This window comes from Sabethes cyaneus, chromosome 3 (genome assembly GCF_943734655.1).
Source record: "Sabethes cyaneus chromosome 3, idSabCyanKW18_F2, whole genome shotgun sequence".
NCBI lineage: Eukaryota > Metazoa > Arthropoda > Insecta > Diptera > Culicidae > Sabethes > Sabethes cyaneus.
Window position 1 is genome coordinate 133,274,695 of NC_071355.1, and position 27,326 is coordinate 133,302,020.

The 27,326-nt window shown below is 39.2% G+C and overlaps 1 protein-coding gene across 2 annotated transcripts in view; it reads left to right on the forward strand.

The window, feature by feature from the left end:
• Window positions 1-325: 325 nt before the first annotated feature.
• Window positions 326-27,326, forward strand: part of LOC128744175 (adipokinetic hormone/corazonin-related peptide receptor variant I) — a 126,687-nt gene continuing 99,686 nt past the window's right edge. The window contains exons 1-2 of one of the 2 annotated variants that reach the window (XM_053840987.1): window positions 326-399; window positions 586-809. The gene's annotated coding sequence lies outside the window, so the exon portion shown is untranslated. Of the gene's footprint in view, window positions 810-27,326 lie in introns of both variants that reach the window. The other variant, XM_053840988.1, reaches the window with a different exon arrangement.

Genomic DNA, 27,326 nt, shown 5'->3' on the forward strand with positions numbered 1-27,326 from the left:
GAGAAAGCAGCACAAAGGCAAGACACACATGCTGTGAATTTCATTGATCAAGTGTACGATTCTCCTTATACCGTACTAAAGTCAATGGTACCTCCCAAAGGAAAACTGAGTCTGAATAGGAATGGAAAAAGTCTTGATGTCCTTTCGTCAACTATTATTCTAGTATACAGTATATTACAATATTGCCGTATGTGTATACAATTGAGTAATACTGTATGTGTGAATAGAGATTCGTTATCAATGTTTTGTACTGCGCAAAACTTCACTAGTCCAAAACTTATGTGTTCTCTTATTTATATTTCGTCCGCCTTCAAATTAACAAGTCTCTCTTCGAACAAGATTAATGCGTGAATGTGAACCTCTTCCAATATTTTGGAACCGAAAGTGATAACAGTGAAGGTGAAAATGAGTTAATCAAATCATTGACTCTGCATAACGAAAACACGCGGAATAACGTGGCAGTTGAATTTCATAGTATTATAATGATAAAAATGCAATATCGAGCCATCATAACAAGTTTACAACGTGTAATTCGAATCAAAACTATCAGTAATAACAACCTTAATCTTTTTGTATTGGTAATAGATGCAGGATTCAAATAGAACTGATAACGTTTATGGAGAAATCTAGTGCCGGATTGAACGAAACAAGTTGCTGTGAGCTTCGAAACATCAATAGAATCACTGCAAATAATTTAAATAGCAGTAATAACAGTTTTCGTAAGTTCGGAAAAATCAATCAATGTTAATAGTTCGAACATTTTTAACTGTAATAGTTTCACAAGCTATATAGCACCTGTTTATTAAAAGGTAAGTGTGTAGCATCAATAAATTATTGTACAACAGGAATAAGGAAAACTTTAAGCAACACCGTTGTTCAAAAAAACATCATGGTATCGACGAAGTAAAACTACAAATATCATGAGCTCTTCTCGTGTACACCAGTGCTGAGCATCTTAATTAAAACAAATTAATCCAGAATTCTAACAGCATTAGTGTTTTTTCGCTAGGCCAGTTAACACTACAATAAAAAGAATTACATAATGAAAAACAAGAAAATCAATCAGGTTTAGTTTGATAAATTTTCTCATATTTGCCATGCCATAAAATATTAGTTTTAATTGAAATAATGCGTTTCCAACGTTGAAATGTGCAATAACGAATTTACGATAAATATTCTAATTTTCTTTTATTGCTTGATGAATTTGTAATTTATTTGTTTATTTGTCACGGTAACCTTTAGTTTACAACTTTATATCTGATCAAGGAAAACATATTACATATTTGAAAGAAAATGTCAACTTGATTTTGATTTTCATATTATGAATTCACTACATCCGCAATTAGTTTACCCACTATTTAGTTTGCTATTGAGGTTTAAACACTCATCGATGATTTCTGGGATTTCAGCAGTTTCAGCAGTTCTGAAAGACACAAAGCACACCATGAGGAATTTTCGTGAACATATCTTTCGTTTTGAGCGTAAAATTGCTTTTGAAATCCCAGAAATCAATGATGCGTGTATGAATCTTAAAAACACTCATGTCGCGTGGTTTCAACATTATTAAGTTGATTTTAATACCTATATGTTATGTTATGTCGCATATAAAATATATCAGCACTCGACACAACACAATTGGCGAGCATGTCGTATCTGTCAGAGTGTATATGGCCAGTTCCGTGTTCCGGAAAAGTTCTATTGAAATTGCCGGCTTGGATCAGAATAGAAATAAACACATATGATGCGACATATCAAATCATATCAATTTTCGATAGCTAAAGCTATTAGTGTCTACACTTCTAGAATAATATATGACTGATACTAAATCTACAGAGACTATAGATTACAGAGGCAACAAGGCACTCAAAACCGCTAAATTTTCAATCAAAACGGAACGTACCATCACAAATAAAGGTAACTCTCCGTTACTAAATCCTTGGTAGGTTCTTATGAAGGCGGGCCCAGAATATTATTTCACAGATGAAACAGATATATAGGGAAACATGGTAATAATAGGCCAACACCCTTTACCCTCTGTTCGTTATATGCATTTCAATTAGAGTCGAATATGAGTTTCATTTTTTAGTACAGTGTGGCACATATATATTCGAACAAAAATTATTTTATATACATTATAGCATATACAATTAATACAATCAAACTAATATCAGGTGTGTGTCATCATGACTTAAATCTTACTTGACGAAGTTTCATCTTCGTATTGTGTCTTGTTCGGTGTGCCCGTACCATGTTTGAGCTACGGTCGTTGATAATAAATAAATTCCGAAACGATTAATTACCTGCGCCACTAATTTTCGTGACCTGAAACATCTCGGCATAAAAACAGAATTTGTATACTATAGAGTAAAAAGATTTGTCGAGACGGGATCTGTTGAAAACGGTAAAAAACAGGAAGAAAACGAGTGTTAAAACTGCAGAAGTCAAAAATGTTGTTCAAGAGCCAATCTAGTTGCGACCGGTCCGCACAGAAAATGGAAGCTGAGCTGAATACCAACAGGGTATCTCTTCGTCGAATTTTGAAAATGGATCTGTTTATGGCAGCATTCAAAAAACCTGATTTAATCTACCTAATGGTGAAAAGAAACTTTGTTATACCATCTTATTTGTCATTTGTTAAAGGCATTTCCAGCAAGAATATTATTTTTGATTGGAATTGAAAGTTTTTATTTGATTACTAACTGACCCGACAAACTTCGTATTGCCACAAATTAAACTGTATTGTACATAAATCGTGAATCTCAGATGGCCTTTGTCACAATCTCGAGTTTTGAAAGTTTCTGGGGAGTTCGTGGGTGTTTTAATATACAAATTTCCCACACAGTAAAGTAGAAAACAACTCCCCCCATTGCTTGGCCTGATAAAATAAAGCGGATAATATTTAAATATTCGCCATTATTACAAACCATTTCTCGGTTGACCATAACGCGGAATATAGAGTTCCGCAGAATACCATTGCTCGAAAAACCTTATGCGGGATGTACCATTGCACGGAAAATCTTTTCGTAGAAAGTACCATTTCGCAGGGTTGACCCAACTGAAGAAAAGTAATAGAGGTCAGTAGATCTAGGAAAATAAATAAACCTAGATAGAGGTGATCTCTACGGGGGGCTGTCCCCTCGTAGTGGGCGGCGCTTTCGACGGCAGGTAGCCGGCAACACTCGTGGTTTCAATTCACCATAGAAAAAATTCTCGTCTCCAAAAACACCCACATGTCAAATTTGGTTCCATTTGCTTGATTAGTTCTCGAGTAATGAGGAAATTTCTATTTCATTTCTATGGAAGCCTCCCCTCTTAAAAGGGAGAGGGGTCATTATTCCCTTCCTAAAGAGGGGAGAACAATAGAAAAAAAATTGCCTACAAAAATACCCACATGCTAAATTTGGTTCTATTTGCTTGATTAGTTCTGGAGTTATGAGGAAATTTGTATTTCATTTGATTGGGAGCCCCCCTCCTAAAAAAATGCATGCCTCCAAAAAAACACCCACATGCCAATTATTGTTCCATTTGATTAATTAGTGCTCGAGTTATGAGTAAATTTGTATTTCATTTGTATAGGAGCCCCCCTCCTAACGTGGGGAGGGATCTCAAATCACCATAGAAAAAATTCTTGTCTCCAAAAACACCCACATGTAAAATTGTGTTCCATTCGCTTGATTAGTTCTCGAGTTATGCAGAAATTTGTGTTTCATTTGTATGGGAGCCCCCCCTCTTAGTGTGGGGAGGGGTTTCTAACCATCATAAGAACCTTCCCTGGCCCCAAAAATCCCTATATGCAAATTTTCACGCCGATCGGTTCAGTAGTTTTCGATTCTATAAGGAACATGCGGGCAGACAGACCCCTGCCCCCTCCCCACTTTAGGAGGGGGGGCTCCTATACAAATGAAATACAAATTTCCATATAACTCAAAAACTAATTAATCAAATGGAACCATATTTGGCATGTGGGTGTTTTTGGAGGCATGAATTTTTTCTATGATGAATTGAGACCCCTTACTTTTTTAGGAGGGGAGGCTCCCATACACATGAAATACAAATTTCCTCATAACTCGAGAACTAATCAAGCAAATGGAACCAAATTTGACATGCGGGTGTTTTTGGAGACAAGAATTTTTCTATGGTGAATTGAAACCTTTTCATACTTTAGGAGGGGGAGCTCCTATACAAATGAAATACAAATTTCTTCATAACTCGAGAATTAATTAATCAAATGGAACCATATTTGGCATGTGGGTGTTTTGATGAATTTTTTCATGAATGAATTTTTTCTATGATGAATTGAGACCCCTTACTTTTTTAGGAGGGGGGCCTCCCATAGAAATGAAATACAAATTTTCTCATAACTCGAGAACTAATCAAGCAAAGGGGGTTTTGGAGGCAGGATTTTTTTAAATGATGGTTTGAGACCCCTCACCTCTGTGGTAGGAGAATAAGGACTACAAATAAGACAGAAATTTTTGCGTAACTCAAAAACTAATCGAACTCGAGAAATTTTAGACTCTTTCATTAAACATTAATCAATAACAATACCACCAAAAACTATCAATAGTAACATTAGATAATTCAGCGCAAGACGGCCACAGGCCGAGAGTATTGCCGGCGACCTGCCGTCGGAAGCGCCGGCCACTGCGAGGGGCAGCCCTCCGTAGAGATCACATCTACCTAGGTTTATTTATTTTCTTAGATCTGCTGACCTCTATTACTTTCCTTCAGTTGGGTCACCCCAGCGAAATGGTACTTTCTACGAAAAGATTTTCCGTGGAATGGTACATCCCGCGTAAGGTTTTTCGAGCAATGGTATTCTGCGAAACTCTATATTCCGCGTTATGGTCAACCGAGAATTGATGTTCCGCAAAATGGTATACGGCGAAATTGTTTGTAATGATGGCGAATATTTAAATGTTATCCGCTTTATTTTATCAGGCTAAGCAATGGGGGGAGTTGTTTTCTACTTTACTGTGAGGGAAATTTGTATATTAAAACACCCATGAACTCCCCAGAAACTTGCAAAACTCGAGATTGTGACAAAGGCCATCTGAGATTCACGATTTATGTACAATACAGTTTAATTTGTGGCAATACGAATTTTGTCAGGTCAGCTAGTAACCATATAATCGACCTTCACGGGTTTGAACCAAATTTTGTCAGATTGTTCGTTTTAGGTCAGAATCCAAAAATCCTAACTTAGGTGCTGATTGGTCCTTCCCACGAGTAGTACCTCCTTTTTAAAAAGAAAGACCCGTTTTGTCAAACCTTTTTATTTTCTTTTTCTTATTTTCTCATTTTCACATTCCAATTGCAATAAAAAATAGTCGAGTAAAAATGGCTTAACTTACTAGGTGTGTATGGTGTAAGTGTGTATGCTGGGCCGGCCGAGTGATGCTGGATCTGGATCGGTGCTCAACTCGATGGTGGTGGTGTCTGGGGGATCTGCGGTCTGCTTCTCGCAGCGTGGCTGCTGCTGACGTTTGCGGTGGCAAAATCAAATAGCCAATCTAGGACTAACGCTGGCACTGGCACTCGGCTCGGTTAAAAAGGACTGCGGCTTGCCAGCCACGTGGTTGACTTGCAGCTAATGGACAATAATGGGTCCTGGAGATCGGGGAGGGAGGAACAAACGGAACCTTTTATATTTCTTCTGCCTTCAGTTTTCCTGAACTTTTAGCTAATCATACCTGATCCCTTCTATTTTCTTTTCACTTCAGCTTTCTTTAATAGTATCTCACTTTTAACTTGGATACGCTATGTTTTATTTCCCCAATAGATATATCTTCTAATCATTTCACTCCGTTGTCTTTGACGGTTTATCGACTAATGACATTACTTTTCAGGCTTCCATCGTTTCTAACCTAACAGTCCCTTCCTCCCTTTTCCAACCCCTTTTCGCCTTCTGACATCTCTCCTTCCAGTCCATTCCAGTCATGTGTTAACGCTTTCCCAGATCCAGCAATATTTTGTGTTTACTGTGTTAACAATTTTATTATTTATTCTAAACCTACCTTTAGACCGTAGATTATTTATTTTAGTGCCTAATTTAGCCCTATCTTCTAACATACAAATAACATTTATTAAATATAATTCAAAAAACTAACAATGACTAGTTGTCGGGACAATGACGGGACTTTAGACAATTTATAGCAAAATACGAATCGGAATACGTTCTTGACGAATAGTAGTATGCACCGTTCTCTCGCATCTATTTCTGTGTGGTATATGGGGTAAAATTTCAAACGGTAACAAGGCAGCAAAGTTGCTTATTTTAGTATGTTCTACAAGTTTGGGAAGACACTTTTTTTTTGGCGCTTTTAAAAAAAAGTAAAATTTGTGTCACCATGTTATGCGGATTCACAGTCACCTGAATAGTGTAAGAAAATGTGCTAAATTTTATTTATTGCTCCAAAGAAACACTCGTTGAAAAATTACGCATTTTACGCTATAGTAAATTTTCGCGTTTTTGACGTTGGGTCCCACTGATTCATATCAGTGAAGTTTTCTTGATTCTTGAATAAATTTCATCAATTATTTTTAAATATCTTTTGTTCGCTAAAACCACTTCTTATGAAATTTTGCAGATATATTCGCAGTATGAAAACCTCTCGTTTGATACTAAAATAGTTAAAAACAAATAAATAATCTTGGTTAAAATCATTATAAATTATTGTTGATATTAATGTGTTGTACACGATTGTGCATAACTTTCAAATTAAACGTCCAATCAAAAAACAATCTATTAGGCTATATTACCTTTCAAATGAGACTAGCAACGCAGAAATCGGTTTGGCCATCTCAGGCAATCATTTGTACCTAGTAAAAACTGGTTTTTAAAGCTTACTTTTACTATAAACTGCTTGTTTGTTTTAAATAAAACTTGGTGAAAAATTTAGTAATAGCAAGAGCTTTCTTTTGGTACTAGGATTGTTGAAATCGGTTGTGTGGTTACGGAGAAAATCGTGTCACGTAGTTTTTACATTTTTACTTAAAGCTTTTAAACGAAACGTCGGACTACGAAACAATTTAATAGTGATATACTCCACTAACCACTATAGTACCGTACCGAGAAATAAGCGATTGAAAATGAGGCATCACACACATACACACACACACGCACACACACGCACACACACGCACACACACGCACGCACACACACGCACGCACACACACACACACGCACACACATACGCACACACACACACACACACACACACATCCACACACCCACACACCCACACACACACACCCACACACACCCACACACACACACCCACACACACCCACACACACACACCCACACACACCCACACACACACACCCACACACACCCACACACACACACCCACACACACCCACACACACACACCCACACACACCCACACACACACACCCACACACACCCACACACACCCACACACACACACACCCCCACACACACACACACACACACACACACACACACCCCCACACACACACACACACACACACACACACACACACACACACACACACACACACACACACACACACACACACACACACACACACACACACACACACACACACACACACACACACACACACACACACACACACACACACACACACACACACACACACACACACACACACACACACACACACACACACACACACACACACACACACACACACACACACACACACACACACACACACACACACACACACACACACACACACACACACACACACACACACACACACACACACACACACACACACACACACACACACACACACACACACACACACACACACACACACACACACACACACACACACACACACACACACACACACACACACACACACACACACACACACACACACACACACACACACACACACACACACACACACACACACACACACACACACACACACACACACACACACACACACACACACACACACACACACACACACACACACACACACAGAATGGGCAAAACAAGACAATGGCAACCGATAGGGACGCCAATGTTTATTTAACCGTCAACCCAGTTTAACATAATCAATTTGTCTATCATCACAATACATATATGTAAATAGTCTTTGGTGTTGAAGAGCACTGCAAAACTTATCAAATACATAAAAAAAGCCTTTACCAATTCTTGGAGGAAAACAAAGAAATATTAGCTCAAAAAAGTAACCAATGATTTTTTTTTGCCTTTTTCATAGAGGTGGGCAAAACGGCTCTTTTGTGTGAGCGACTCCCAACCGTTCATTTGTTGCTGCGAACCGATTCAAATGAGCGGCTCATGGCTCACAGTTCGTTGTTCGGCATGTTGACGGTTCGGTAAACTACGATTCCCGAACCAAACTTCGTGTCGCCGTCGGGTGCGTTTGAGGAACCGTGGTTCTTTTTCAAGAGCCGTTTGTTTGAACGTTCTTTTTTGTGAACCGGTTCATTTGAACGCCTCGTGAGCCGTTCGCCCATCTCTACTTTTTCATGACCCACTCGCATTTCAAAGAAAACATGCAAGTAGTTTCTTCTAAATCAACTTGAATATAAAACAAGGCTTAGGTTTGAGTAAGATTTGAGGCGCTATTTACATTCATTTAAAAATAATCGAGTTTTCTCAACCTGCAGCTGGTCTCAATCTGCCAACAGGCTACCCTTATACAACATAATTGGCTTTTCAGAGATACAGGGGTTAGACAAAACGATCGGGACAGGCAAAATTTTGATGAAATTCAAACGGTTATAACTTTTACAAAATTGAAAACTTTTAGATGAAACGAATTGCATTCGACAGGGAAATTTTCCAAGTTTTTCAAAAATATTTCAAAATTTGCAATAGTCAGCGGACACCGGAGATAATCCGGGTTGTCTGGGGGTATAACAAAAAATGATATTTTTAATCACCTGTATCTTTTCATGTCCTGGAAATTTTCGTATTTTATCCCAAAACTAGATTTCATTTCCAGTCGATTGGTCGAAAAATAACGGAAATCCAACGAGAAACAACCGAGATATGGCCATTTTAGTGAAATCAGTTCTGGAAATGTTGCCAGTAATGTCTTACCTTTATGACCATTTTAAAACATGACCAAAACCATTCCAATATGGATGTCAAACTGCAAAAATTTACGAGGGTTGAAAATCCTGATGTTTGACACCCATATTGACATGATTTCGAATATTCCCTGACACGACCACTTCCGCCGGGGTACCTAGAACCTGGTACGGGGTTGCCATGGCACGCTGCGGACCTGGAAATGTTTCCAATGTCAATGGCTCATAAAACTTTAACGTTTGATGCTCATATTGACATGGTTTGCGTCATGTCCTAAACTGGCCAGAGCAATGTTGATAGTGATGATAGTGGTTGCTAGTGGTGATTTTACAAAAATGGCCATAACTTGGCTGTTTTTCGTCGGATTTCCGTTCTTTTTCGACTAATCGACTGGAAATGAAATCTAGTTTTGGGGTTACCCGAGCAGGAGCGAAGAACAAAATAATATAAAAACAATATCAATATCAAACTGTGTTATAATGCAATATTTTGTTATTTAATAGATATGGAAGTAGATATTTTAAACAGTCGTTGTAAGATGAGTTTAATAACTGATTTTGTTATCATATCTTATTTTGACCTTAAAATGATTCGATATATATTTCATAAATTTTTTTTTAATAATTAAAGAGATTTCGGATTAAAAATATTTTATAAAATGATTTTTTAATATCTCATATGCCACTGCATTTGTTATTCAATACCTTAATAATACTAAAATATGTTATTCTAAACTCTGAATACAGTCATGTTATTGCTTTGTTATTTAAATAACACAAGTAGTTATTCTTTTGGCCTTAAAGAAGCAAAATTTTATTATTAATTTTTGTTATTTTACCAACTATGTCAGCCAAAATAAGACCAAATTTTGATACGAGTTATTCGATTTTCACAGCACATTTTGATATCATTTTGCTCTTCGCTCCTGCTCGGGTAAATTAGAATATGAATAAATTTCCATGACAGAAAAAGATACAAGTGATGAAAAAAATCAGTTTTTGACATACCCCCAGATAACCCGGAATATCTTCGTTGTCCGCTGACTATTGTGAATCTTCAAATATTTTAGAAATACTATAAAGATTTCCCCGTCGAATGGAATTGGTTTCATCTAAAAACGTTCAATTTTATGGACATTATGGCCGTTTGAATTTCATCAAAATTTTACTGTCCCAAACATTTTGTCTAACCCCTGTATATGCATGGTTTCCATTGTTTACATTTCTCTTTTATCTAAATTCAGAGTTTAAAGTGTTAAGAGAAGCCTGAATTAATCTACCTAGCGGTGTGATCTGGCCTTACTACTGCCACAATAATTATTTTTTAATTCCTCAGGAACGTCTGTAATTATGTTGACGTATTTTACAAATCCGTTCCTTATTTCTCAAAATCCTCAGTACACCATAGAAAAACTTTCTGGCTTCTATAGCCCCCACATGACAAACTTGGTTCCATTTGCTTGATTAGTTCTAGAGTTATAACTAAATTTGAATTTCATTTGTATGGGAGCCTCCCCCCTCTTTAAAGGGCAAGGGGTCTCAGTACGCCGTAGGAAAAATTCTTACCTCCAAAAATCCCCACATGCCAAATTTGGTTTCTTTTGTTTGAATAGTTCTCGGGTTATGAGGAAATTTGTATTTCATTTGCATGGGAGACCACCTCCTAAAAAGGGGCGGGGTCTGAATTCACCATAGAAAAAATTCTTGCCTTCTGAAACCCCCAAATGCCAAATTTGGTTCCATTTGCTTGATTAGTTCTCGAGTTTTGAGGAAATTTTGTGTTTTATTTGTATAGGAGCCCCCCCTCTTTCTCCCTCCTTAAAACTGCTCTCTTACCCCATCCATAAAATTGCATATCGAATGTCATTTTAAGGCCAAAATAAGATATGATAACAAAATCAGTTGTTAAACTCTAACACAGTTTGATATTGTTTTTATATTATTTTGCTCTTCGCTCCTGCTCGGGACATAACGAATTTCAATGGGAGACTTCTCGATCTAGCTTTCATCAATGATAATAGTCATGTAGAGCTGCTGAATCCGCCGTTACCGTTACTTGCAATCGATCAACACCAGCGTCCCTTTGTGTTAAGGTTTGAACTTGCTGACGAGAAAGATAATGCTTTTAATACTGAAATTTGACTTCAACCGATGTGATTTCGAGTCGGTTAACAGACGATTTGCCGAGCCTCGCTGGGATGATTTTCTTGTTGGCAGCGCTGATGAAGCTGTGGCACGTTTTTATAACCACATTTACGGAATACTTAGCGATGTTTGCCCCAGGAAGAAACAATTCTGCCGGCGCGGAAGTAAGCAGCCGTGGTGGAACAATCAGTTACGGCGTTTGCGAAACCGACTCCGCAAGGCTAGAAAACGTTTTTTTTCGCAGAAGAGATGAAAGGAGCAAAGCTATGTTGCGTGATATTGAGAGCGAATATAACTCATTACATGTACACTGTTTTCGCTGCTACATTCGTCGCGTGGAATCTAACATTAGATGCGACCCCGCATCGTTTTGGACGTACGTGAGGAATCGGAAGCAGCAGGGCGGAATTCCACAACGAGTACACTACTTCGACACCGTAGTCTCCGTCTGAGTCAGCAAGCCTGTTCTCATCCTTCTTTCGAACTGTGCAAAGTAATAACTTACCACCTTCGTCTGAAGCGTATTTGAGCAGTTTGCCGCTATTCGACTTGAACATACCGCTGTTCAACTTTACGATCAACGAGGTGGCGTCGAAGCTACAATCAATTGATGGATCGAAAGGCGCCGGACCTGACAGCCTGCCACCGCTTTCTTTCAAAAACTGCTCTGCAACACTTGCAATTCCTGCAAGGATTGTTTTTAATCAATCTATGACGGAAGGAATTTTTCCGAGTGTTTGGAAGTCTGCTGCAATTACACCTGTCCATAAAGCAGGTAGTATCCATGACGTTACGAACTACCGCGGTGTCTCAATTCTTAGTTGTTTACCAAAGGTTTTTGAAAGCCTTATCCACGATTCGCTTTACCCGAAGGTTCATCATATTATCTCGGAATGGTAGCATGGATTCGCGAAAAAACGTTCGACGATCACAAACTTAATGGCGTATGTTTCAACACTGACGAGAGCGACTGCAAATCGATGCGATTTATGTTGATTTTGCTAAAGCTTTTGATAGAGTGCCGCACCTGTTAATAGTAACGAAGCTAGAGAGAATGGGATTTCCTGTGTGGCTGACACGGTGGATATCGTCATACCTTACCGGTCGGAATGTGTTTGTGCGTGTAAATGAAGCCAGTTCCCCTCCATTTGAAATACAATCAGGTTTGTCCCAAGGAAGCCATCTGGGCCCATTGCTATTTATCCTTTTTGTGAACGATTTGTGCTCTACAATTGTATCCCCTAAGTGTATGTTTGCCGACGACCTGAAGTTCTACCGTGTAATAGCTTCGAGATTTGATTACTGTGCCTTACAATCTGACATTGATTCGCATTGATTCGTTACTAAATTGGTGCATTCTGAACGGAATGGAAGTGAATGTGCAGAAATGTAATGTCATCTCATTCTGCAGAAATAGACAGATCACTTCGTTCGACTATAAGATGGAAACAGCTAGTATCACCCGGGTCGATACCGTAAAAGATTTGGGCATTCTTCTGGATAGCAAACTTTGTTTTGCGCAGCACGTCGCAGTTACTACTGCTAAAGCTTATGCTGTACTAGGATTTATCAAACGGAATATACAGTAGTTCCAGGATGTCTATTGCCTGAACTCTGCTTTACCGACCAATGAAACCTTTAGCCGGGACAGGTTAATAATACTTGCTCGAGGTGCGAATGAAGCCTCTTGTCCAAGGACAAATTGTAACTAGTCTCCGCACTTCCTGGCTCTAGAGCTAGATTGGTTGAAAAGTAGTAAGAAGCGTAGAGGGAAAAAAGGGGTGAAAATACACCGACACTTTAAGCACGGATAATAAAAGCAGTTCGCACTCTCTATAGCGACATTGCAATAACAACGAAGTGCGGAATAACATCTGGCTAAGATCTATTGTGATCAAAATGCTGGTCGTAGTGATAATATCCACACACAAAAAAATGTCTACTGCCTAAAGTCCCTCTACTGTTCGATTGTGCGCAGTATTCTTGAGTACGGGGTGCTTGCATGGGCACCCTACCATGCAGTTCAAATCAACCGGATCGAACGAATCCAGCGTAATTTCATCCAGTACGCTCTTCGAAAGCTGCCTTGGAATGACTCAGTCCGTTTGCCTCCCTACGAGCACCGTTGCGCCCTACTACGTCTGCCCACTTTGGCAAATAGGAGGAGCATGTTGCAACGACTATTTATCTTCGACCTCCTGCAAAACAATGTCGATAGCCCGGAGATGTTAGGACAGCTTTGACTCAACGTCCCGCCAAGGCGTACCCGACAAGCGGACTTCTTTAGATTTTCAATGCACCGTACTTTGTTTGCCAGGAATAATCCTATTGATGTATGTTGTCGTGAATTTAATGTTGTATCTGACTGTTTTGACTATAATGTGACAAGAACTACTTTTAAACTTAGAATTAGTATATATTAGAACTGTCTGTACGATACCTTCGAAGACCAGTATTAATAAATTAAATTAAATCATTTTGTGAAATGGCCTTTTTTGGAAAATTGATTTTTAGTTAAAAAATTGCTTTACAGTTTATTAACTTTGAAATAATCAGCGGCACTTCATTTGGAATTATGGACCAGCAACAATTCAAGTAGTCTGAGTATATATTATAAAGTGCAACTAGCGTTTCTCGATTGGTCGTGCTTCTGCGTAGTATCCGCACAAAATGTGAATGAAACTCTGAATGCTTTTAATAACTTTAACACTAGATTGCAATTCACTATCGAGATGGAAGACAATCAGAGCTTGACCTTGAAGTTTCTCGTCATGGAGCTCAAAGGAAAGGGGAATGAATAGAAAAATCGTGGCTACTGAAACAGGGGGATGGTAGATACCTCGATTATAACTCTCAAAGCCCGTATGCACATAAGTGTAACACTGCAATAGCTCTAATTTATCGAGCATTAAAGTTATCAGACTGCAAACATCGCCAAGCTGCGATCAAAGCAGTGAGGAATATCTTGCCTATAAATCACTACCCGAATCGATTTATTCAAAACTCACTAAAACCAGGGTACACAAATTATACAACACTAAACACAAATAACGATATCAAACATGCCGCCGCACCCTGCATCCCTTGGCTGTGTGAAAACCCCGATTTAATCCACCTAGTAGTGAAAGGAACCTTTGTTTTATCATCTTATTTGTCATTTGATATACGCCTTATCAGTTCAAATAGCAAATCGGCTTGTCTCGATTATTTTTGATTGAAATGAAGTTTTGCTGGTATGTTCGATACCACACAAGGATTTGCTTTCCATTGAACATATTTTTTTTCGCCAAGAGTAACTTATCAAAAGGACGTATTTAGAAATGAGATTATTTCTTTAAATTATGTCTTTAAACTACTTATTTGATCAAAATTACGCATTTTCATGCAATAGTAAATTATCGCGTTTTTGAGGTTTGGTCCCACTGATTGACATCAGTAAAGTTTTCTTGAATATATTTCATCAATTATTTTTAAATATCTTTTGATCGGTAAAACCAATTCTTATGAAACTTTGCAAATATGATCATAATGTCAAAACCTCTCATTTAATCTATACCTATAAAAAGGATTTCTGTCTGTCTGTCTGTCTGTCTGTTCCTATGTTCCTTATTCTATAAGGAAACTACTGAACCGATCGGCGTGAAAATTTGCATGTAGAGGTTTTTGAGGCTAGGGAAGGTTCTCTCGAAGAATACAAATATATGCCTATAAAAATGGATTTCTGTCTGCTCTATGTTCCTTATAGAATCGAAAACTACTGAACCGATCGGAGTAAAAATTTGTAGGGGTTTTAGGTGCCAGGGAAGGTTCTTATGATGGTTAGAGATCTCTCCCCCCACTAAGAGGGAGGCTCCCATACAAATCTATACCTATAAAAATGGATTTCTGTCTGTCTGTCCGAATGTTCCTTATAGAACCGAAAAGTACTGAACCGATCGGCGTGAAAATTTGCATATAGGGGTTTTTGGGGCCAGGGAAGGTTCTTATGATGGTTAGAGACCCCTCCCCTCACCAAGAGGGGGGCTCCCATACAAATGAAACACAAATTTTTGCATAACGCGGGAACTAATCAAGCAAATGGAACAAAATTTTACATGTGGGTGGTTTTGACGACAAGAATTTTTTCTATGGTGAATTAAGACCCCTCCTCACTTTAGGAGGGGGGCTCCCATACAAATGAAATACAAATTTGCTCATTGCTCCAGAACTAATCAACCGAATGGAACCATATTTAGCATGTGGGGGTTTTTGTAGGCAATTTTTTTTCTATGGTGAATTGTGATCTCTCTCCTCTATAGGAGGGGAATAGTGACCCCTCTCCCTTTTAAGGGGGGGGGGCTTCCACACAAATGAAATACAAATGAAATACAAATGAAATTTCCTCATAACTCGAGAACTAATCAAGCAAATGGAACCAAATTTGACATGTGGGTGTTTTTGGCGACAAAAATTTTTTCTATGGTGAATTGAATTTGTATTGCCCTATACAAATGAAATAAAAATTTTCTCATAACTCTAGAAGTAATCAAGCAAATGGAACCAAATTTGGCATGTGAGGGGTCTTGGAGGCAGGAATTTTTTTAACGATGTTTTAAGACCCTTTGTTTTAAGAATTTGTCTGTGTGATGAAATAGAGGTCCACAAGTAGGCTTATTTGCCTTTACTTGACAACTTGACCTTTTTATTTCATTTGGTACACAAAATACTAAATTACAAAGCATGCGAAAAAGCTTGTTTGGGTATTTTTTCAAACACGTTTCCGACAAAGCATTGTAGAAGTTGAAGTTCGACCGATGTTTGCTCAACAGTTATATTACTATGAAACTAGACGTTGGTAGTAACTTGACAGCACTAGGATAATAAAATCGTTAAAAACTACGGGTGTTCGGTTGATTTGACCAGCATAGTATAGGGTGCCAACACAAGCACCCCGTATTCAAGAATACTGTGCACGATTGAACAGTAAAGCGATTTCAGACAGTAGATATCATTGAACTGCTTCGTATTCCTTTTGATAAAGCCTAGCACACGTAAGACTTAGCAGTAGTAACAGCAATGTGTTGAGCAAAGCATAATTTACTGTTCAAGCGGATGCCCAACACACGGTTCGACACGGTTATGCTGTCTATTTCAATCGTGTAGTAAAATGATATGACATTCCTATTTCTACAGAATGAAATAATGTTGCATTTCTGCACGTTCACGTCCATTCAATTCAACACACACCAATTTAGCAGGGAATCGATGTCGGGTTATAAGGCACAGCAGTCACCTCTTGATGTAAACAAAATCGCGTTTATTGCATCTGAAGTACAGTCACAGGGAACAGACATCCAAAATTTGTTCCTGAATGGATGTCTGTTCTCTGTGGTACAGTTTAATTGTTCTGTAAACATGACTGAGATGGATTTTTAAAATAACTATAACTTGTGAGGATACAAACAGGTACAGTCAACTGATACTTGCTGTTACAAGTTTTTTGTTGTACTTTCAAGTAGGAGTTGTTTGATCTGCCACCATTTGCCACCTTGGGAAAGATTTGAGCTCAAAGTACTATTTTCACCAAAAAAGCTCAAAATCTCCGAAACTTTAGAAAATAACATATAATACTGTTCTTCAAGGGTTGCTTCAAGGGCCATCCCTTACCTGTTTTTTCCGCTCTGGAGACACTATAAATACGTTTGTTTCATTACTTTCTTCTACCGTCCTCTCCATCTATTGTAAAAACTACCGTTATAAAAAACAGTCGTTATAAAAAAAATATTTTTACATTTCTTGACCGAAGTGTTACGCTTGCGTAGTTTTGTTCAAGCGTGTAGATCCCCACGTATGTTTTCTTATTTAAAAACATTCTGATCTTTTTAGAAAAGAACATCGCTTCGAGGCATTCAAAAATGTTTTCAAGGTTTTTGGAATTTGCTATATTTTTTTTGATTATTTTGTGTAGACAATTTCCATTTTGCTTTGCTGCCTTGCAAACTGATTCTAGCAGAATAAGCTCACAGTTGCTTACTTCTGCAGCTTGATGACGAGAGATGTTACGCATTCTCTTAGCACTCAACTCGCACAAACGTTTTGCCTTTCTACTATATAAATATATAGTATAAAGGTATAGAAATCAGTTGGAAAACCGGAAATGTAAAGAAGGTCCTGCCTGTCGAATGTTATATACCATTCGACTCAGTTTCTAAAACTGAGCATTTTCTATGTGTGTATGTATATATATATATATATATATATATGTGTGTGTGTGTGTGTGTGTGTGTGTGTGTGTGTGTGTGTGTGTGTGTGTGTGTGTGTGTGTGTGTGTGTGTGTGTGTGTGTGTGTGTGTGTGTGTGTGTGTGTGTGTGTGTGTGTGTGTGTGTGTGTGTGTGTGTGTGTGTGTGTGTGTGTGTGTGTGTGTGTGTGTGTGTGTGTGTGTGTGTGTGTGTGTGTGTGTGTGTGTGTGTGTGTGTGTGTGTGTGTGTGTGTGTGTGTGTGTGTGTGTGTGTGTGTGTGTGTGTGTGTGTGTGTGTGTGTGTGTGTGTGTGTGTGTGTGTGTGTGTGTGTGTGTGTGTGTGTGTGTGTGTGTGTGTGTGTGTGTGTGTGTGTGTGTGTGTGTGTGTGTGTGTGTGTGTGTGTGTGTGTGTGTGTGTGTGTGTGTGTGTGTGTGTGTGTGTGTGTGTGTGTGTGTGTGTGTGTGTGTGTGTGTGTGTGTGTGTGTGTGTGTGTGTGTGTGTGTGTGTGTGTGTGTGTGTGTGTAACGCTTTCAATCTCACTCACTTTTCTCGGAGATGGCTGGACCGATTTTAAAGTTCTTAGTATCAAATGACAGGTCTAGGTGTCCCATAGGTCGCTATTGAATTCCATACTGATCGGACTTTTAGTTCAAAAGTTCTGTATAAAAATACGAAAAATATGGGACTTCATTATCTCATAGGTCCCTCAACCGATTTGAACAAAATTGATTGCATATGAAAGAGGAGCCTTGCAAACTCTTAGCTTCCAAATTTCATGACGATTGGACTTGTAGGGTAAAGAACTAGTTTTAAGCAGTCTAAGCGGGTCACTGATTGTTTTACCTCATTACAAGCGATGGGTTGACTAAGTGGGGGATATCAGCATACCAATCTTCTTGCTATCTTTAGTTCTTCAAGCTGCTACCATTGGAAGACACTATTGTTGAGCTAAACTTTTGATTTTTCGCTTTAAAAGTTGGAGCGGCGGAACTAATTTAGAACACACCGAACCCATTTTCACCCGCAAGGTGCTTTTAAGCAATCCTGAGATCTGAATTTTTTTACGTCCCCTTAAAAAATCCCTCGAACTTTTCCCCCTATTCAGTAAGTTCGCGTTCCTATCCGCGACTTACTAATCGGCATATGATGCGTAATCGGCATAGCGTATCGGCATAGATGCGTAAAATGCTATCTGTCTAAATTGTTTATCGGGGCATACACTCACCGCGCACCGTTCGTCAAACGGTATTCGTCGTCTCTTTTATTCTCTGGTGTTCTTATGGGAAACTGTGAGTATGACGTCTCACTCGCTGTTCATAAGGATGGTGGGAGAACAAAAGAGGTAAACATATAGCAGTACAAAAGATCCGACTCAGTATAGTGTTGTCAAAGCAAATAACATTGAAACACATCGTTGCTTTATTAAATCACTGAGAAAATCTTCGAAAATTATTGAAAAAGCTGTCTTTTGTGTTGTTTTTAATAAAGAAAAATTAATTATGAACATACATTTCTCTTGAAAGTATTGAACCACGTTTTCACCATAGGAGGTTTCAGTTAATTTCAAATTTAAAATTCTTATTTCCAGAACCGAAACAGTGTCTTGGCAACACGATAGTTCAACAGTTGTGCTGCAGCTGCTGCTAGTGGTGAACAGGTTCCGTCAATTCAGAATTTGTTTTCAGTTTTGTTAGAAAATAATAAAACTTTTGGCTAGTGACAAAGCCTTAGATAATACAAAAAAAGAGTGTGAATAATATGGTATGTGACAATTGAGTGCTTGACTTTCAGAGTGGTTGTAATCAGTGCTTAAAATTTGATGAATTCGTTAGTAGCGAGATGGCGATTGCTGAAGAGCAGCTGAAAAATGTACGTTTTTGGACAACAATTTTTAATTCATCATATTTCTTGTCGGAAACCCAGTAAATTGTGTTTGTGTGAATCAAATGTATGGTTAAGTGATTTGTGAAGATGATCCTATCAAAAGATTTTGAAAATATGAATAAAAAAGTGCATTTTCGGATCATTTATGTTCAACTGATTAAAATAGGTAACACTGCTTAACTCGTTCCTTACCCTAGTTTGAAAGTTACATAAAGAAATGTGAAAAAATAGTATTTAAAACATATTTATGTAACATATAAGCATTAATTTAAAGAAAAACATCACACATTTTATGATTATTTGAAAATTACTGCTGATATCTATCAAACGAAACCGAGTTATTTAAAATCGGACGGTTCATTCAAAAGTTATTCAAACTTTAACACTTTAGCACCGTATATTAAACCGTTAAAACGTGTAAAAGCAAAACATATCAATCAAATGTTGATTGTATTCATTGTTTGTGATGTATGTATGCATGTATGTATGTATGCATGTATGTATGTATGCATGTATGTATGTATGTATGTATGTATGTATGTATGTATGTATGTATGTATGTATGTATGTATGTATGTATGTATGTATGTATGTATGTATGTATGTATGTATGTATGTATGTATGTATGTATGTATGTATGTATGTATGTATGTATGTATGTATGTATGTATGTATGTATGTATGTATGTATGTATGTATGTATGTATGTATGTATGTATGTATGTATGTATGTATGTATGTATGTATGTATGTATGTATGTATGTATGTATGTATGTATGTATGTATGTATGTATGTATGTATGTATGTATGTATGTATGTATGTATGTATGTATGTATGTATGTATGTATGTATGTATGTATGTATGTATGTATGTATGTAGGTATGTATGAATGTACATACGTTACATTGCCAATTATGGCAATTGTGGGACAAATATCGGACAACGTTGAATAATAACGACGCGTATTAATAACTAAGAAGTAACTAGCTTAACTGATTTATTTAAATTGCCGGCTGGCTTATATAGGAAATAAAACAAATGTATGAGCTTAGCTCTGTCAGTACAATACATTATTGTCACATAGAAGAAATTTATCATTGTTCAATATTTTACAATCTGCTTTGTCGTGAGCGAATTGAATTGTGCGTAGTGTGACCTCTGCTGTCCATGTCGCATTGTTGGCGGCAGAAGCTGCGATGAAGATGATCGAAGGACGATCGTCGATAGATGATGCTACAGTACCCCCCTTCTGGAGAGAACGACGGTTAACCTTCCTAATGCATTAGAAAAAAGTTACATATTATGCATTAAGGGTGGAAAACGACCCAAGTTTTGAAATTGCTCTCATTCATCTATTTTCAATCCGAATTTCGTTTTCTTTACCTCGTTTGAAAGCTATGGCCAAAAACTAGCACCCAAGGTATGTTGGGGAATATTTGTTGACTGATGGCCACTTCTGCGTCGGTTCCGGAACACCCACTACCAGGTCTCGGGGAACATTTTTATATTTTGAGATAATTCATTTTGCGGCACATCAAATCACATTGGCTTGATAAAATAAGATTAATGGAAGTGCAATGGGAACATTTTGGACCCAAGCGGCCATTTCCTCATTGGTTCTGGAACATCCGGTACCCGGTTTTTGAGGACAATTTTAAATTTTAGGATGATTTATCTTGCGACACGTCAAATTACATCAGCTTGATAATGTAAGACTATTGAAAGTATAATAAAGACATTTGAAGGCAAATGGCTACATCAGCTTTGGTCCCGGAACATCCGGTACCCGGGTTTTGGGGCCATTTTTGTATTTTAGGATAACCCATCTTGCGACACATCAAATCACATCGGCTTGATTAAATAACACTGATGAAAATAAAATAAGGTCATTTAGAAGCCAAATGGCCATTTTACCATCGGTTCCGGAACATCCGGTACCTGGTTCCGCGGGATATTTTTGGATTATGAAATAATTCGTCTTGCGGCACATCAAATCACAACGCCTTGATCAAATAAAACAGTTACAAGAGCTATGGGGACCATTTGAAGACAAATGGCCATTTCATCATCGGGTCCGGAACATCGGGTGCACGGTTTATGAGAACATTTTTGGATAGGATAATTCATCATGCGCCACATCAAATCACATTGGCTTGATGAAATAACACTAATGGAAGTACAATGGAAAAATTTTGGAGCCAAAATTACCATTTCACCATCGGTTCCGGACTATCCGGTATCCGGGTTTTGGGGACATTTTTGGATTACAGGGTAATTCATCTGCCCCGAGTTACCCCGTTTTACGGTTCATTATAAATACCGGGTACCGGATTATATGCGACTGACGCCCCATTATACTTCCATTGTTGTTATTTTATCAACGCGATGTGATTTGAGGTGCCGCATGGTGAATTATCTCAAAAGCCAAAAATGTCCCCCGAAACTGGTACCGGATGACCCAGTACCGATGGTAAAGTGGCCATTTGGCTTCTAAATGACATTGTTTTACTTCCATCAGTCTTAATTTATCAAGCCGATGTGATTTGATATGTCGCATTATGAGTTATCCTAAAACACAAAAATGTCCCCAAAAACCGGGTACCGGATGTTCCAGGACCGATGCTGATGTGGCCATTTGCCTTCAACATGTGTTTATACTTTCAATAGTCTTACGTTATCAATGAGATGAAATTTGACGTGCCGCAATAGAAATCATCCTAAAATTTAAAAATGGCCTCAAAAACCAGGTACCGGATGTTCCGTAATCGATGGGGAAGTGGCCATTCGGGTCCAAAATGTCCCCATTGTACTTCCACTAGTCTTATTTTATCAAGCCAATGTGATTTGATGTGCCGCAAAATGAATTATCTCAAAATATAAAAATGTTCCCCGGGACCTGGTAGTGGGTGTTCCGGAACCGACGCAGAAGTGGCCATCAGTCAACAAATATTCCCCAACATACCTTGGGTGCCAGGTTTAGACCATATCTTTCAAGCGAGGTAAAGAAAACGAAATTCGGATTGAAAATGGATGAATGAGAGCAATTTCAAAACTTGGGTCGTTTTCGACCCTTAATGCATAATATGTAACTTTTTTTGCTGTGGCTCTTCTAGATGTCGCTGAAAGCTGAAACTCCCCCACAATGCTAATTTTCCAAAGTTAGGAAAAGTCAGAAAATTTCAAGTCTCTAGCTCGTACCGTTACTGAGTATCAAGCTTTGTAAGTATGCCGATGGGTCGAAAACGACCCCAATGCACTAGGAAGGTTAATGAAAGCGATCTGGAAATTTTACTCGTCGGCCAGAACGAGTGACCGTAGTCGGCTGAGGCGTAGGTGTAGTTGTTTCCAAACGATCAGATATTGGTTGAGTTGTATGCTGATCCTCAAGCAGGTAAGCGGGTTTCAGTCGGTCGACGGAAATTTTCGAAGTTCGTCCGTTAATGTTGATTTCGTAGTATTTGTCGGTGCGCTTTAAAACACGATGAGGTCCCATGTACGGCGGTGTAAGGGATGGCTTGATCGAGTCGTTGCGAACGAATACGTGCTTACATGCCTTAAGATCGTGATGCATAAACACACTAGCACGGTTGTTGTGCCAAGCTGTGTCGGGTGAACGAAGATCACGCATGACGTTGCGAAGATTGCTCTAAAACTCCGATTCGGTAACACTATGGGATGTTTCAGCAAAAAATTCTGAAGGAATCCAAAGTGTCGTTCCATAAACCATTTCTGCTGGAGATGCTGCGATGTCTTCTTTGTGGATAGTTCGTAAGCCAAGAAGAATCATCGGGAGATGTTCGGTCCAGCGCTCGGGGTTGTAACAAAGAATGGCTGCTTTCAGCGTTCTGTGCCATCGCTCGATAATGCCATTCGATTGAGGATGATATGGCGTCGTACGAAGATGATTTATTCCGAACTACGAACCAATTTTGCAAAAAGCGATGACTGGAATTGACGTCCTTGGTCTGACGTGATGTGCGTTGGCACACCGAAGCGAGATATTCACCCGGTCACTAGAGCTTGAGCGATGGTAGGTGCAGTCATATCCGGGGCCAGCGAGAAAACCTGGCGATGATTGTCAGACAATAACGATTCCCGTTGCTCAGTGGAAAGGGTCCAACAATGTCGATGTTGATGTGGCTGAATCTGCTATCGGGTAGAACGTACCGTGCAGGAGATGTGCGTTTGTGACGAATAACTTTAGTACGTTGACACTGAATACACTTTCTGGCAAAGGCGATGCAGTCCTTTCTTATGCTTGGCCAAACAAATCTCTGCGTCATCAATTTAGCCGTAGCGCGGGTGCCAGGATGAGCAAGGTTGTGCGTCGAGTTTAAAAAACTGTCTCGGAATCGTTTCGTATTAAACGGCCTGATCCGATCGTGCGAACAATCGCAGTACAATTGATTGATGCTGCCTGGAATAGTAAATTGCTTAAGCTGCAACGAAGATTTTATTTTACCTTCCAGTATCTTTCGTAGCTCGTCGTCGGTATGTTGATCGGTTGCGAGAGCATCAAAGTCAACCGAAGGAATAGAATTAACGGCTGCGATCCGAGAGAGTAGATTGGCTGAAATATTCTCCTTTCCAGTTACATGTAGTATGTCGGTGGTGATTTGGCCGATGTAGTCTAACTGTCGTGCTTGGCGGTTTGTTGCTTTTTCGGGTTTCTGTTGAAAAGCAAACACGATCGACTTATGATCGGTGTATATGTGGCAGTTTCTTCCTTCCATCATATACTTCAAATGTCGTACTGCCAAATAGATTGCAGTTAATTCTCGGTCGTACGTGCTGTATTTTAGTTGGGCCGTGTCAAATTTTTTAGAAAAAAATCCTAATGGCTGTACATTTCCATCTAGAATTTGATGGAGGACTGCTCCGGCTGCAATATTCGATGCGTCTACCCATAAAGATATTTCTGCGTCCTTAGCTGGGTGAGCGAGCAATGCAGCTTGTGCCAGTTGTTGTTTGCACTGTTCGAAAGCAGTGGTTGTCTCTTCTGACCAAACCAACGGGGTTCGGTCGTTCCGCTTATTACCAGGAATCATCGCGAGCAATGGTATTTGTGGTACTATTGCGTGTGGGATAAATCGCCTATAAAAGTTTATCATCGCTAGAAAACTTTTGAGATCCTTCACTGTAGTACGACGCTGGTAGTTACGTATTGTCTCCACGCGCTGTGGTAGTGGTCGTATGCCGTCGGCTGATACTGAGTGACCAACGAAAATAATTTTAGATCGGCCAAACTCGCACTTTGCGACGTTGATCGTTAAGCGATGTTTTTCCAATCGAGCGAAGAGTTGTCGAAGGTGATCACGATGTTCCTATGGCGAAGACGAAGCGATGAAGATGTCATCAATGTATGGGTATACAAAATCCAAGCCTCGTAGCACTTCGTGTATCAGTCTCTGGAATGTTGGAGCAGCATTGCGCAGTCCGAACGTCATGAAGGAGAATTCGAATAATCCAAACGGTGTGGTGATCGAAGTCTTCGGGATGTCGTCTGGATGGATGGGCACTTGATGGAAAGCCTTCTGCAAGTCAACCTTCGAAAAAATGGTTTTTCCTTGCAAAATGGGTGTAAAATCCTGCAGGTAAGGTACAGGATATCTATCGGGTACTGTTTGAGCGTTGAGTGCGCGGTAATCGCCACAGGGCCGCCACGATCCGTCGGCCTTTTTTACCATGTGAAGTGGACTGACCCAACTGCAGGATGATGGTCGACAAATTCCTAGTTTCATCAGGTGCTCAAATTCGGTTCGCGCTGCTAATATTGTTGTTGCAGTTGAAAACCGTAATAATCGACGTGCGACATTCGGTTTTATTCTTGTTGTGTGTGTCGCAACTACGTCGCACGTGGTGCGCTGTGTTCGCTCATTGATGCGCTATAAAGCGCACCACGTGCGACGTAGTTTCGACACACACAACAAGAATAAAACCGAATGTCGCACGTCGATTATTACGGTTTTCAACTGCAACAACAATAGCTTCTCAGGTGAAAGTCGCCTCGGTCTAGCAAATGTCGGCTGTCCCGTCGTTTCGATGCGGTGTACTGTCGATGATTCGTTAATTGTACCTGGGAGTTTCAAACGTGTGATCGATGGGAATTCGGCCAACAGCTCTGCGTACGGTGATTTCGTGGAAAACGTGCGGATAGAAAATTCACTGGATGGTGCTAAGGTCACAATTGCTTCGAGCTTAGTGGTATTGTCTATCAGACGATGGCGTTTTAGATCGATCAGCAAATCGTGATGGCTAATGAAGTCAGCGCCAATTATTCCTGATGCCACATCAGCGATAAGAAATGTCCACAGAAATTCGCGGTGAAGTCCAAGATTAACTTTCAATAAAACTTCTCCGTATACTTTAATCGGTGTTCCATTTGCGGCAAACAATTTGATGGTGGTTGGATTAATCCGAACTGAATCTGGGCTCTTCGGTATAACGGACACATCAGCTCCGGTATCGATGAGGAATTTGATGTTAGAACTGGTGTCTGTTATTTTCAGGCGGAAAATTTGAACAGCGTTGGAAAGTTTGCCAATTTCCAACGTATTTTCAGTCGGACGATGTCATTGTCGGTTCTTAGAGTTGGAGGGGTGCATGAAAGAACATGGTTTGCGACATTGCTGGGCTTTTTCGCCGAAAGTACGATGATACCAACAAAAAGCGAATTCACTGGTGCGGTTTCCATCAACTCTATTTCGGCTTCGCGACCGTGAACGATCACATTCAGGTCGAAGCAGTTTTTTAACCGTTCTCGTTAGTTCAGCGATTTCCCGTTGAAGTTATTCAATACCAGTAGGAGATGGTGATGCAGACCTAGCAGATGACGCCATTGCATTTGCTGAATGTGGCGTGCTAACGGCATTAACGTTGCGAAGGTTCAGGGATTCTATGATTGCATCCGCGACAATAGCTTTTGTTGCCGAGTCCTCTTTTGATGCTATCACTGCGGCTTGCGCGTTGGTTGGGAGTCTCGATGCCCACAGATTAAAAAGAGCTTGTTCACTTAATGCGTTTCCAGCTACCCTCCGCATCTCGCTGAAAAGTTGGCTGGGTTTCATGTCCCCGAGCGGCATTTCAGACAATACCTGATGCAAACGTCGTTGCTGGCTATCAGCAAAATGCTCACTGAATTTTGCTTTAATATACGCGTACTTTTCTGTAGCAGGCGTGCCCTCGATGATGGATCGTAGCTCAGTTAGCTTGTTCGGAGGCACCTGAGCCATTACGATGTTGCACTTCTTGGCGTCGCGCTGAGCTGCAATTCCGGAAGCGGCAAAGCAAAACTCCAGAGAAATGAAATATGACTCGATGTTCGATGCTGATGCTACGTCGATAGATGATGCTACATGTATGTATGTATGTATGTATGTATGTATGTATGTATGTATGTATGTATGTATGTATGTATGTATGTATGTATGTATGTATGCATGTATGTATGTATGTATGTGTGTATGTGATGTCAATTTGCAATTTTTAAATTTGTCAATTAAACATGTCAATTGTCTGAAGTTTTTGAAGCCTCTTAGTGGAATACGAACTCTGAAATTAAAGAAAAGAAAAATCTTTTATCGACTAAATTCCACTATTTAATATTTATTCGCGACTGATATGTATACGCTTTGAAATAAGACATTGATGAAGCCTGCACGTCGTAGGCGAACTACGTATCTGTTGCAAATAAATATTAAATACTGGGATTCAATCGAAAAAATTTTTCTTTTCTTTAATTTCAGATTTCAATTGTCATTTTTTTCACTTGCTGTTACTCACAATTGTACAAGAAAAGCAAAAAGCGAAGAAAAGCAGTTAATTTAAGCATGTAGGTATAGTGCTGTATAGGATTAAAAATACTAGTGAGTTGATTTTTCCAAAAAAAATTCAAATTTCAAACAAATTTTGCGCATCAATAGATGCTCTGTTCAATCAATAGATACTAGAGCTTAGAAATGCTATATCAAAAATAGGAAGTAAACATTGCACGGTAGTAATT